Raw genomic sequence first — 10,196 nt, forward strand, 5'->3', positions numbered from 1 at the left:
TGTAGCCAGCAAATGAGAGCAACAATGAGTTAATTGTTTTGGAAGGATTTGTTGCAGTGCCACTGGCTAGGATATCAGAACTTCCTGCTCGTTTTCCAAATGGTGCCAGGGGATCTTTTACGTCAACTTCAATAGGCAGATGGGCCTTCAGTTTAACAGAAATCTGGAATGATGTTTAACAAATCCACATATTATGCCAGGAATAGAAACTTCTACAATCAACCTTAAATTCCTGAACAAATGACATTGAATCACATCACATCAACAGCAAAGAATTAGGCCATTTGACCTAGTTGGCCTTTGCCATCACTTATGCTCCACACGTGCCTCCTCTCATCCCTCTTCATCTAACCCTATTTGCAAGACCCTTCAATTCCTTTCTCTTTCATGTGCATCTATCCAATTGCCTTCAATGCTCCTTGTGGTTGCAAGCTGCAGTCTTACCACTCTTTGAGGAAAGAAGGTCAGAAATTTACCATGGGCATCAAGACCCTGATGTCACGTCAAAAAGTGGATCTGCACTTGCTGGCAGTGGGATCCACTCAACAATTATACCACAGGCAACCTCCTAATTGGCCACCTACAAACCCAAAAAATCTAATTCCGGACAGAAGGAGAGTTAATGATGATGTTAGCTCAATCAGCGGGCCAGTACTCTGAAGCCTCAGCCAGAGTCACCTGGAGAGATGATCGTGGCTGAGGCAGGCAGGTAGGTAATGTTGAAAAATTTGAACAATTCAGGGAGCTAAGGGTCAGAGGGGTAACCACTGGGGCCACAGGGACAGCCTCGAGGCCTTGTGTTTGGGCCATCAAAACTACAGCTCTGATGGAACCTAGGTGGCTTCAGGGAGGCCACTTCCATTAAGCTGGTGACCTCCTCATGAAGTGGGGGTCAGCTTGCCATTGGCAAGATGCTGGCAGCCCTGTAAAATGGCCCTCGACAGGGCCTTTAATTAAACTGATTGTCTGCCTGCCTCCTTGGATGAGCAGCCACTCTGCATCCAGTCCTGCCATTGGGGAAAATGCCATGGCAATGGGGCCGCATTGGAGTGTTTTCCCAACACACTCCCTGCTACATTACCAGTCCTCACCTCCCAGCCCGCCGCCTGAGGACTAGTGAAATACTGTCTGAAGTTTCTTCAATTCCTTTGTTGGTTTATTGGTGACTATTTTATATTTATGGCCCCTAGTTCTGGTTTTTCTCACCCGTGGAAACATCTCTCTTTCTACCCCATTACAGATCTTCATAATTTTAAAGATCTCTAAGTGATCACCATTCAGCCTTTTATTAGAGAAAATAGCACTAGTCTGTCCAGCCTTTCACGATGAGTATTTGGACTTATCCTTGTAAATCTCCATTGCCTCAATTTTTAAAATGTGTAGGCCAGAACTGTGCTAAGCATGATCATAGCAAAGTTCTTTACAAGTTTAACATAGCTTCTTTGCTTTTCAATGCTATCCCCCAAAAGTTGAACCTCATTGCTTTGCTTACTATTTTTTACAAAATCTATTGGAAATAAATCTGATTAAAAATTAAAGTGGAATATTAGACTACTCATCAACTGGGATTTTCCACTCCCAACCACTGCAAGACCGGAAATTCCCACCCGAAATCAATGGACCTTTGGCTGGTCCGTCAAATTTTCTGTCCCGCATGTGGGTCTGGAAAATCCCGGCCACCGTGTCAAATCAATAAACTTTTAAAAAATTCTCCTGCTAGGTCAGCATTTATTGCTCATTCCTAGTTGCCCTTGAGAAGGTGGTGGTGAGCTGCCTTTTTGAACTGCTGTAGTCCATGTGGTGTAGGTACACCCACAGTGCTGTTAGGAAGGGAGATCCAGGATTTGGAAGCAACGACAGTGAAGGAACGCAATATATTTCCAAGTCAGGATGTGGAGTTACTTGGTGTGGAAATTCCAGGAGGTCGTGTTTCCATCTATCTGCTACCCTTGTCCTTCTACGTAGTAGTGATCACGGGTTTGGAAGGTGCTGTCGAAGGAGTCTTGGTGAGTTCCTGCAGTGCATCTTGTAGATGGTACACACTGCTGCTACTGTGCAGCGGTGGTGGAGGGAGTGAATGTTTGCGGATGTGGTGCCAATCAAGCAGGCTGCTTTGACCTGAACGGTGTCAAGCTTCTTGAGTATTGTGGGAGCTGCACTCATCCAGGCAAGTGGGGAGTATTCCATCACACTCCTGACTTGTGCCTTGTAGATGGTGGGCAGGCTTTGGGGAGTCAGGAGGTGAGTTACTCGTCGCATGATTCCTAGCCTCTAGCCTGCTCTTGTAGCCATAGTATTTATATGGCCTCTCCAGTTCAGTTTCTGGTCAATGATTACCTCAAGGATGTTTATAGTGGGGGATTTTGCGATGGTAATGCCATTGAACATCATGGGATGATGGTTGAATTCTCTCTTATTGGAGATGGTCATTGTCTGACACATGTGTGGCATGAATGTTACTTGCAACTTGTCAGCCCAAGCCTAGATATTGTCCAGGTCTTGCTGTATCTGGACATGGAATGTTTCAGTATCTGAGGAGTCACGTATGGTGCTGAACATTGTGCAATCATTCCCAATTCTGACCTTATGATGGAAGGAAGGTCATTGATGAAGTAGCTGAAGATGGTTAAGCCTAGGACACTGCCCTGAGGAACTCCTGCAGTGATGTCCTGGAGCTGAGATGACTGACCTCCAACAACCACAAACATCTTTCTTTGTGCTAGGTATGACTCCAACCAGCCGAGAGTTTTCCCCCGATTCCCATTGACTTCAGTTTTGCTAGGGCTCCTTGATGCTACACTCGGTCAAATGCTGCCTTGATGTCAAGAGCAGTCACTCTCAGCTCATCTTGGAAGTTAAGCTGTTTTGTCCATGTTTGAATCAAGGCTGTAGTGAGGTCAGGAGCTGAATGGCCCTGGCTCTGTCAAGAGTGGCTCTCTTCCTTGCAAAGTGACAACAACTCTCGACCCCCACAACAAAATTCCATCTTGACAACTTAACTGTTTTTCAGACATGGAATGGTCTCAGCTCTTCAGATACAGACAAATTTGACCAACCTTGCAATTTCTCTGACTTTTGACAAAATTGGTTTCTCTGTTCATCCAATTTCTAATCTGCTTTGTACACACAGGTGAAGAATCGAGGAAATTCAGCACAAGCACAACTTCTTGTGGCACTGGAGCATGTACAATGCTAATTGGTAATTGGAGACGACTGAGTGTGTCTACCTTTGTAACATGTAAGCCAGGGTGGTACATAAAGGTATCATAGCCCAATGTTGAATTCTGACAGATGCTATTGGCTGAATGGCCTTTTCTCACAGAGTAAACCCATTAATGGTTTATGGAATGACCACAATGGTGAAATGTCATCCATGCAGGTACTGGTGGAATTTCTTCACTCTGAATATCACTGATAAACCTTCCTTTACTAGTTGGGAATAACCCTTCTCAGCTGTGCAGAGGGTCTCGAGACATGGCCAATGGGCCTTTCTGATCCATTTTCCATACTATGTGATAAAAAAGCTCCCACACCAGAAGGTGAAGCATCATATGTTAATGCCAATTCTTTTGATGGATTGCAGTATACCAATAAACCTGGTGAATGCAACAGTTCCTTTACTTTCACAAAGGCTTCTTCCTGTTGTGAATTTCATGATTCTTTTTTATCAACAAGTGTAATGGTGCCAACACAGTTGAAAAGTTTGGTAAGAAGCAGCTTTGGTAGTTGATCATACCCAGGAAAGGCTTGAGTTCAGTTACATTGGACGGTGAAGTCGCATCTTTTATTGGCCTAACTTTCTCTTCTGCCAGATGCAAACCCATGGCATCCACCCTGTGACCCAGGTAAGTAGCTTCTGGTGCTTGAAATGTACATTTTTCTTTCTTCAATCATACACTGGCTTCCATGAACCTTCTTAGCACCTCCTCTAGATTGGCCAACTGTTTGGTCTTTGTTGATGCTGTGATCAGAACATCATCCAGGCATAGTACCACTCAGGGAAGTCCTAGCAAAAGACTCTGCATTGTCCTTTGGAAGATAACGAATGCAGACGATACTCCAAAGAGTAGGCGAGTATACTGATCCAGGCCCTTGTGTGTTAATAGTCACTTATCCTCTAGACGCGCTATCCAGCTCTAATCGTTGGTAGGCATGGCTCATATCCAATTTTGTTTAGGATTTGCCTCCAGCTAGCTTTGCACATAAGCCATACATCCTTGGGATGGGGTACTTATCTAGTTTCGCTTGCCTTGTTTACAGGCAATTTATAGTCCCCACAAATGCATATGGTTTGGTCAGGCTTAACCACTGGAACTATGGGTGCTGCCCGTTCTGGGAATTGGACAGGTTGGATGATGCCCAGCTTTTCTAACTGGCACAGTTCTGCATACACCTTCTCTTTCAATGCAAAAGGCACACGTCTGGCCTTAAAGAAACATGATGTCACTTGACGATCCACATATCTTTTTGCTTGCAAATCTTTCAACTTCCCTAATTCGTCCTGAAAGACACTGCCGTGTTTCCTTAGCAGTTCAAGAAATCCTCCTGTTTTCAGGTGAAATATTTCAGACTAGTCAAGCTTGATTTTCTGTAACCAGCCGTAAAAGCTAAGGGCAGGATTTTTTGCTGAGCGGGCGGGCGTGTGCCCAACCCGGTCAAGCGTAAAATGACATGCAAGGATGTCGGGCGAGCGTCCCGACGTCATCGCAGACTCGTGAAATATTTCAGTCAATAGGCAGGTGAAAAAGCCAAGCGGCCTTTGCACTTTTTAGGAAACCTCATCCATGAGCGTGATAAGGTTCCCAACAGCAAATAAAAATAAAATGTAGATTTTACCATTTAATTAAGAACATGTCCCTGCTCATGTGACAGAGTCACATGAGGGGACATGTTTTTTAACAATTTAATATTGTTTATTTTTAATTTTTAAACTCTTTATATTCCTGAGGCAGCTCTGTGCCTCAGGGAGCTTTTCCAGCGCGCACCCATGCGCATGCACGAAGTGCGCACTCGCCTTCCTCCCCCCACAACACAGGCAGTGCTGCTGCGTGCGTTTTACACTGGGCTGGCCTTAATTGTCCTGTCAGCGTGAAATCGCGGTCCGGCCCTGATTACAGGCAGTGGTTGGCTTCCCGACACTCCCGCCTGCCCCCAATGAGCCTGCCAGATAAGGGAAGTATCCTGGCCATGTCTTCCTCCTGTCACTATTATCCCTGGAAGCTAGGTTGTCTGTTGCCTATAAGACACTGGTACTGTGGTGACGCCCTTTATCTGAATAGATTCTCCAGTGTGTGTCTTCAATTTGTGGTTGCTCGCTCTAGACTCAGTGGCTGGGCACCTTCATTTAGGTAGTTAAATGTGTACTCTCCCATCACTCTGTGGTTGGGGCTCCCATATCCACCTCCATTATTAGTGGCTTCCCATTAACTTGGATTGGGACAGTGATAGGTTCGCCTTTTACAGCTGTGACATTATACAGAGAATTGATGTTGGTATAGGCAGCTTTAGGTTCTGATGCATTTTTTAGGTCAATCATGTTGGTTTGCTGCTTTACGGGCTGTTTCAACTTCGCCCTGCATTGCCTTACTACATGACCTTTCCTATGGCAGTAATGTCATTCTGCCTCCTTGAATCTGCAGGTGTCCGGTTCGTGGTCACCCCCACATCTATAACAAATTAAGCTTGGAGTTGCTGCTGAAGTGCTTCTACTAGGTCTTTTCATGTTTCTAACAGTGGACATTGCCTCTCCGATGCTGTGTCTCTGGTTTACGCGCCACACCCAATGGTTGGTTCCTGCCCTACATGAAGAACAGCGCCATGCTGTATGTGTTGCAAAGCCTGCGAGTCTCTTGCAGCACTTTCCATGGTGAGGGATATTTCCAGGGCATGCTTCAAGTTGATGTCGACCTCTGCATGTAAACGGCACAGAATGGTGTTGTTTTGAACTCCACATCGGTCCCACAGCATATCATTTAGTGTGTCCCTGAAGTCACAGAGTTCTGTCAACTACTTCAGCTTTGCGACATAGGTTGCAATGGACTTTCTCGGAACTCTAACTCTGGAATTAAACTTAAACCATTGCATTATGATTCATGACTTCAGCTGGAAATGCATTTTCACAAGGTTCACTAATTCATTAAAGGACTTAAAATTGGGTGCATTCGGGGCTGTCAGGCTGTAGATGAGATTGTATGTCTTGCTACCACATACACTCAAAAGGATTGCTTTCTGCTTTTCCTCCGAAGTAATTTCGTTTGCTACGAAATAAAAGCCAACATGCCCTACATACTGGCTGCAATCTTCCATTGCTGCATCATATGGACCAATTCTGCCTAAGAGTCGCAGGACTGTGAGTAGTCTTTTCATTGTTCTTAAGATTCGATGTACTCACGTTAACAAGGCGAGGTGCAGCATTGGAGCTATTTTACCCTTCTCGCCAAACGTAATGACTTGATGGAGAGGACAGGTTTCAACAAGAAACAGATTAACTTTATTACAGAAAGCTTTTCAGATGCGATATGCTCGATCAGGACTCCCGTCAGGAAGCCCCGGCCCCTGGATTACCAGCGCTTAGGGCTCATTGGTCGGAGCCTCCAAAAACATCACGTGACCCCTGATAGATAGCAGGAGAGGCTATATCTTCAGTTACAAAAGAGTTAATAGTTATTTTTCTAATAGCTAGAGTGCATCATCAGTAATATCAGATCACACGTAACTGGAACCTGAGGGAAGAAGGTTCTAATGGAATCCTGCTAAGTCTATCTCTGTAAATGGTGTAAATAGCCAATCACTGTTCACTAATTTGCAACAGCCTCGTTTCCTGCTCTTTTCTACCAAATGCTCCCAGAATCCTGTTGTGATAATAATACATCAAACAATGAGGAGCTTCACTGTAACAGTTAAATAGTGTGGGGGGGGGGGGCGGTGTGTGTGTGTGTGTGTGTTGGGGGGGTGGGGGGTGGTGGGGGGTGTAGGTAGAATAGAATAGAATCATGGAAAGTTCACGGCAAATACACTGCATGAAATTCCCTAACATTAGTGCATGCAGGATGATCAGGCACAATTATACCGATGAATGATGGACATCCAGGGTTGCTAGTGACAACGAAGCATAAGTTCATTGAAAAATCATTGAAAGATATTTTTGAAAAGTTTTAAAGCTATTTCCATACTATTTTCATCATTGGGGTGGGGGGGGGGGGGAGGTTTGTTGTTCTGCCCTCATCTGAGTTTCATTCAGCTTTGCTACAATTATTGTGTGGCTTTTCGAACACCAATGGCTTTCCAATGATAATCCACTACATTTGTGCGTTTTCAGGAAAGAGGTCCAGTGTAAGACATCAGGCAGGTCAGACTGTAGTAACAGTATTTGGACACATCTACCAGTACCCTCACAATCACATCTATAGAAAGAAATGGTTTGCTTTGGCAGGAAATTGCACATGCAGAGGCTCCACCTCCTAAGGAAGGCCATGGCAGCAAACCAATATGCCGATCCTGTTTAACCATAATGACAGATAGTTCTTCAAAATACCGCAATCTCAGTATATCAGGCTTTACATGGCACTGCATGAAAGAATGCACACTACCATGACCAGCAAGCAAAATAGCTTGATTAAGCTTGATTAGAACATTGCTAAGGTGTCATACCTGCTGACCCTGGAACAACAACCTGCCAACTATGATAGGAAACTATCATCAGAAGCTTTGGCTCAGCAGAGAGAGGTAGTTACAGAGCTATGCAGATAACACGCAGCAAAAGGCTGACATAGCCAAGGACAGTAACATTCAGCTACAATATCAAATCTACCACTTCCTCTATCTCCTTGCAAGCAGGCAGGAATGTTGACCTATAGGGATGGTGCCATGGAGTGGATAGCAGAGCCATTATCCTCACAATCATTTAACATAGCATCATTTCCACTTCAGTAGCCATTAAGCAAGAGAATCATATTGCGTTCATACTTGCCTGAAGATGTGTGCCTCCATATCGGGCTTTGTTTCAGTTTACATTTACCGTCCACTTCTTCTCTCCTCTCTGCTTCAGCTTTGGCAATGGGTTGAAATGCCTTCTGCACATTTTTAAGGACAAAATATTTTGACTCCCACTCTGATATTTCCGTTTAATTTTCCACAACCATTTGATTTGCGCTTACACTTTAATTTTTAAATCCAGACTACCAGTGTGTTCATGTCCAAATCTACACTTGCCATAATTATAATAATGAATTATCCAGGGAAAATTACTTTCAATCAGTCCATTTCACCTTTGGTAAATTTTATATCTTCTTTGCTGGGAGTAAACTTGCACCTTCATTAGGAAAAAAGCAGACTGATTGTGAAATAATCTTTGATATAATGAGCAACAATATAGTTGTATATTATGTAATTGCATGCCCATTATGAAAATGAGATAAGTAGCATTTTTACTGTCATTCCAACATCAATATAGTAGATTACTTAATTGCACATCCGTTTAAATATGTCAATATAATTTATTACTAGCACAGAGTATCACAGAATGCACATTAGATAGTATTTTAAGAAGTAAATATTCACTGTTTTCTGAAGTAACCTAGAAAGCCACACAGTTGCAAACCAATTGGTATTTAAGAAATTGGCCTATCATTGCCTTCTCAGGACAATAACTGTGGCCTTCCCATGTCCTAAGAACAGTTTTAACAAGTGGTCATGCATCATAATATTGTAAATAAAAACATACAAGAAGATATCCTTATTTTAATGAAATCATAGCATTCTTTTTGGAATTATTCTCAGAGTGGCTATTTTATTCGGTCATGCCTTCAATGGTTTCAATCTCAAGCCTTGTATTTTGCTATTACATCAGAATTGCTTCATAGGCTACTACACAGTAGGGACCTTAATAAAACTTGGGCTGGGATTTTCCCGTTACCCCCCCCCCCCCCCGCAGGTGGGATGGAAAATTTGACGTGTCACCCAAAGGTCTGTTAACTTTGCGGGTCCAGAAAATCCCGGCATTGGTAACATGTGCAAACTTGAGGCACAAACAGACAGCCAGACTGTGAGATACCTTTGTTGTTCACCTAAATTATCATGAATGTAATTAGTTAGGGAATTTGGTAAAAGGAATAAGCAGCCAACTTTTATCATAATATCTATCAGCAGCAGGAATTATTCTAAAATAATTGGAATATAATGACTAACAACTCCAATATGTAACGTTATATAATATAGTGACTGTTATTTTAACATTAAACAATGAGCAAAGTCCACTATGACAAAAGGCAATATGTTCCATGACGAGTAGCACTGAGCACAACCGCAGTTATATTGAAAGGCGAGACATCATTTCGTGTGACATGAAATTTACTGGTTTGAAAATGATTACAATATTATTTGAAAATTATATAGCTACTATATATTGTATTGATATAACAAACTAATTTCCATGGCACTACTCATGGACACAAAAACATTTCTCCCCTTCTCTATGTGTATTAGCTTATTTTTTTAGTTCTTCTCTGTTTCTCTCTTGTCTTTCTGTTTGCATTCCATTCTTTTTCTCTCTCCACACGGATCATACACACGCTCCTTTCTTATTAGTCTCAGGTCTAATGTTTTTCTTTCGTTGAACTCCAAGATACAACCAAGGAGGCAGGCAACATATGCCTAGTCAGAAGTGGGTACCAGTCTTGGCTGGGGACAGGATTTGTAGGAATTTAAGATAACCTGCACAAGGGAGCAAGAAAGGAGGACTTTGTATCAGCATCCTAACTGTGGAAGGGGTCATGCATGGTAGAAGTAATGACAGAGGAAGTCTTAATGATCTGAGAACAAATATGGGAGAGAGGAACTGAGGTTTAGCAATAATGGAAGAAGTTGATGCAGGGAAAAGGTATTGGAAAATGGACAAGTTTATGAGTAAATCAGAACTTTTGTATTTTTAATATGTCTATAATGTTGAAAGTTTTGTTTTCTAGGCCATATAGGTTGTGGGGAGGCCAAATTGTTTGTTCAAAGGACTTTAGAAAAATAGTTTCTGGAATGTACATGTTTTCAGTGATAGTGAGGTGTAGCTTATGTTTCTGAATATTTAAGTGTTGTTAGACTGTTTTCTTCTTAACAAATGTTAAAATTGTTGTGCTTTAAGCACTACAGACATTCAGACATATTGGACATGAGCTCAACTCCCCCTTCCTACACTATATCCATAC

Source organism: Carcharodon carcharias, chromosome 17 (genome assembly GCF_017639515.1).
Source record: "Carcharodon carcharias isolate sCarCar2 chromosome 17, sCarCar2.pri, whole genome shotgun sequence".
Taxonomy (NCBI): Eukaryota; Metazoa; Chordata; class Chondrichthyes; order Lamniformes; family Lamnidae; genus Carcharodon; species Carcharodon carcharias.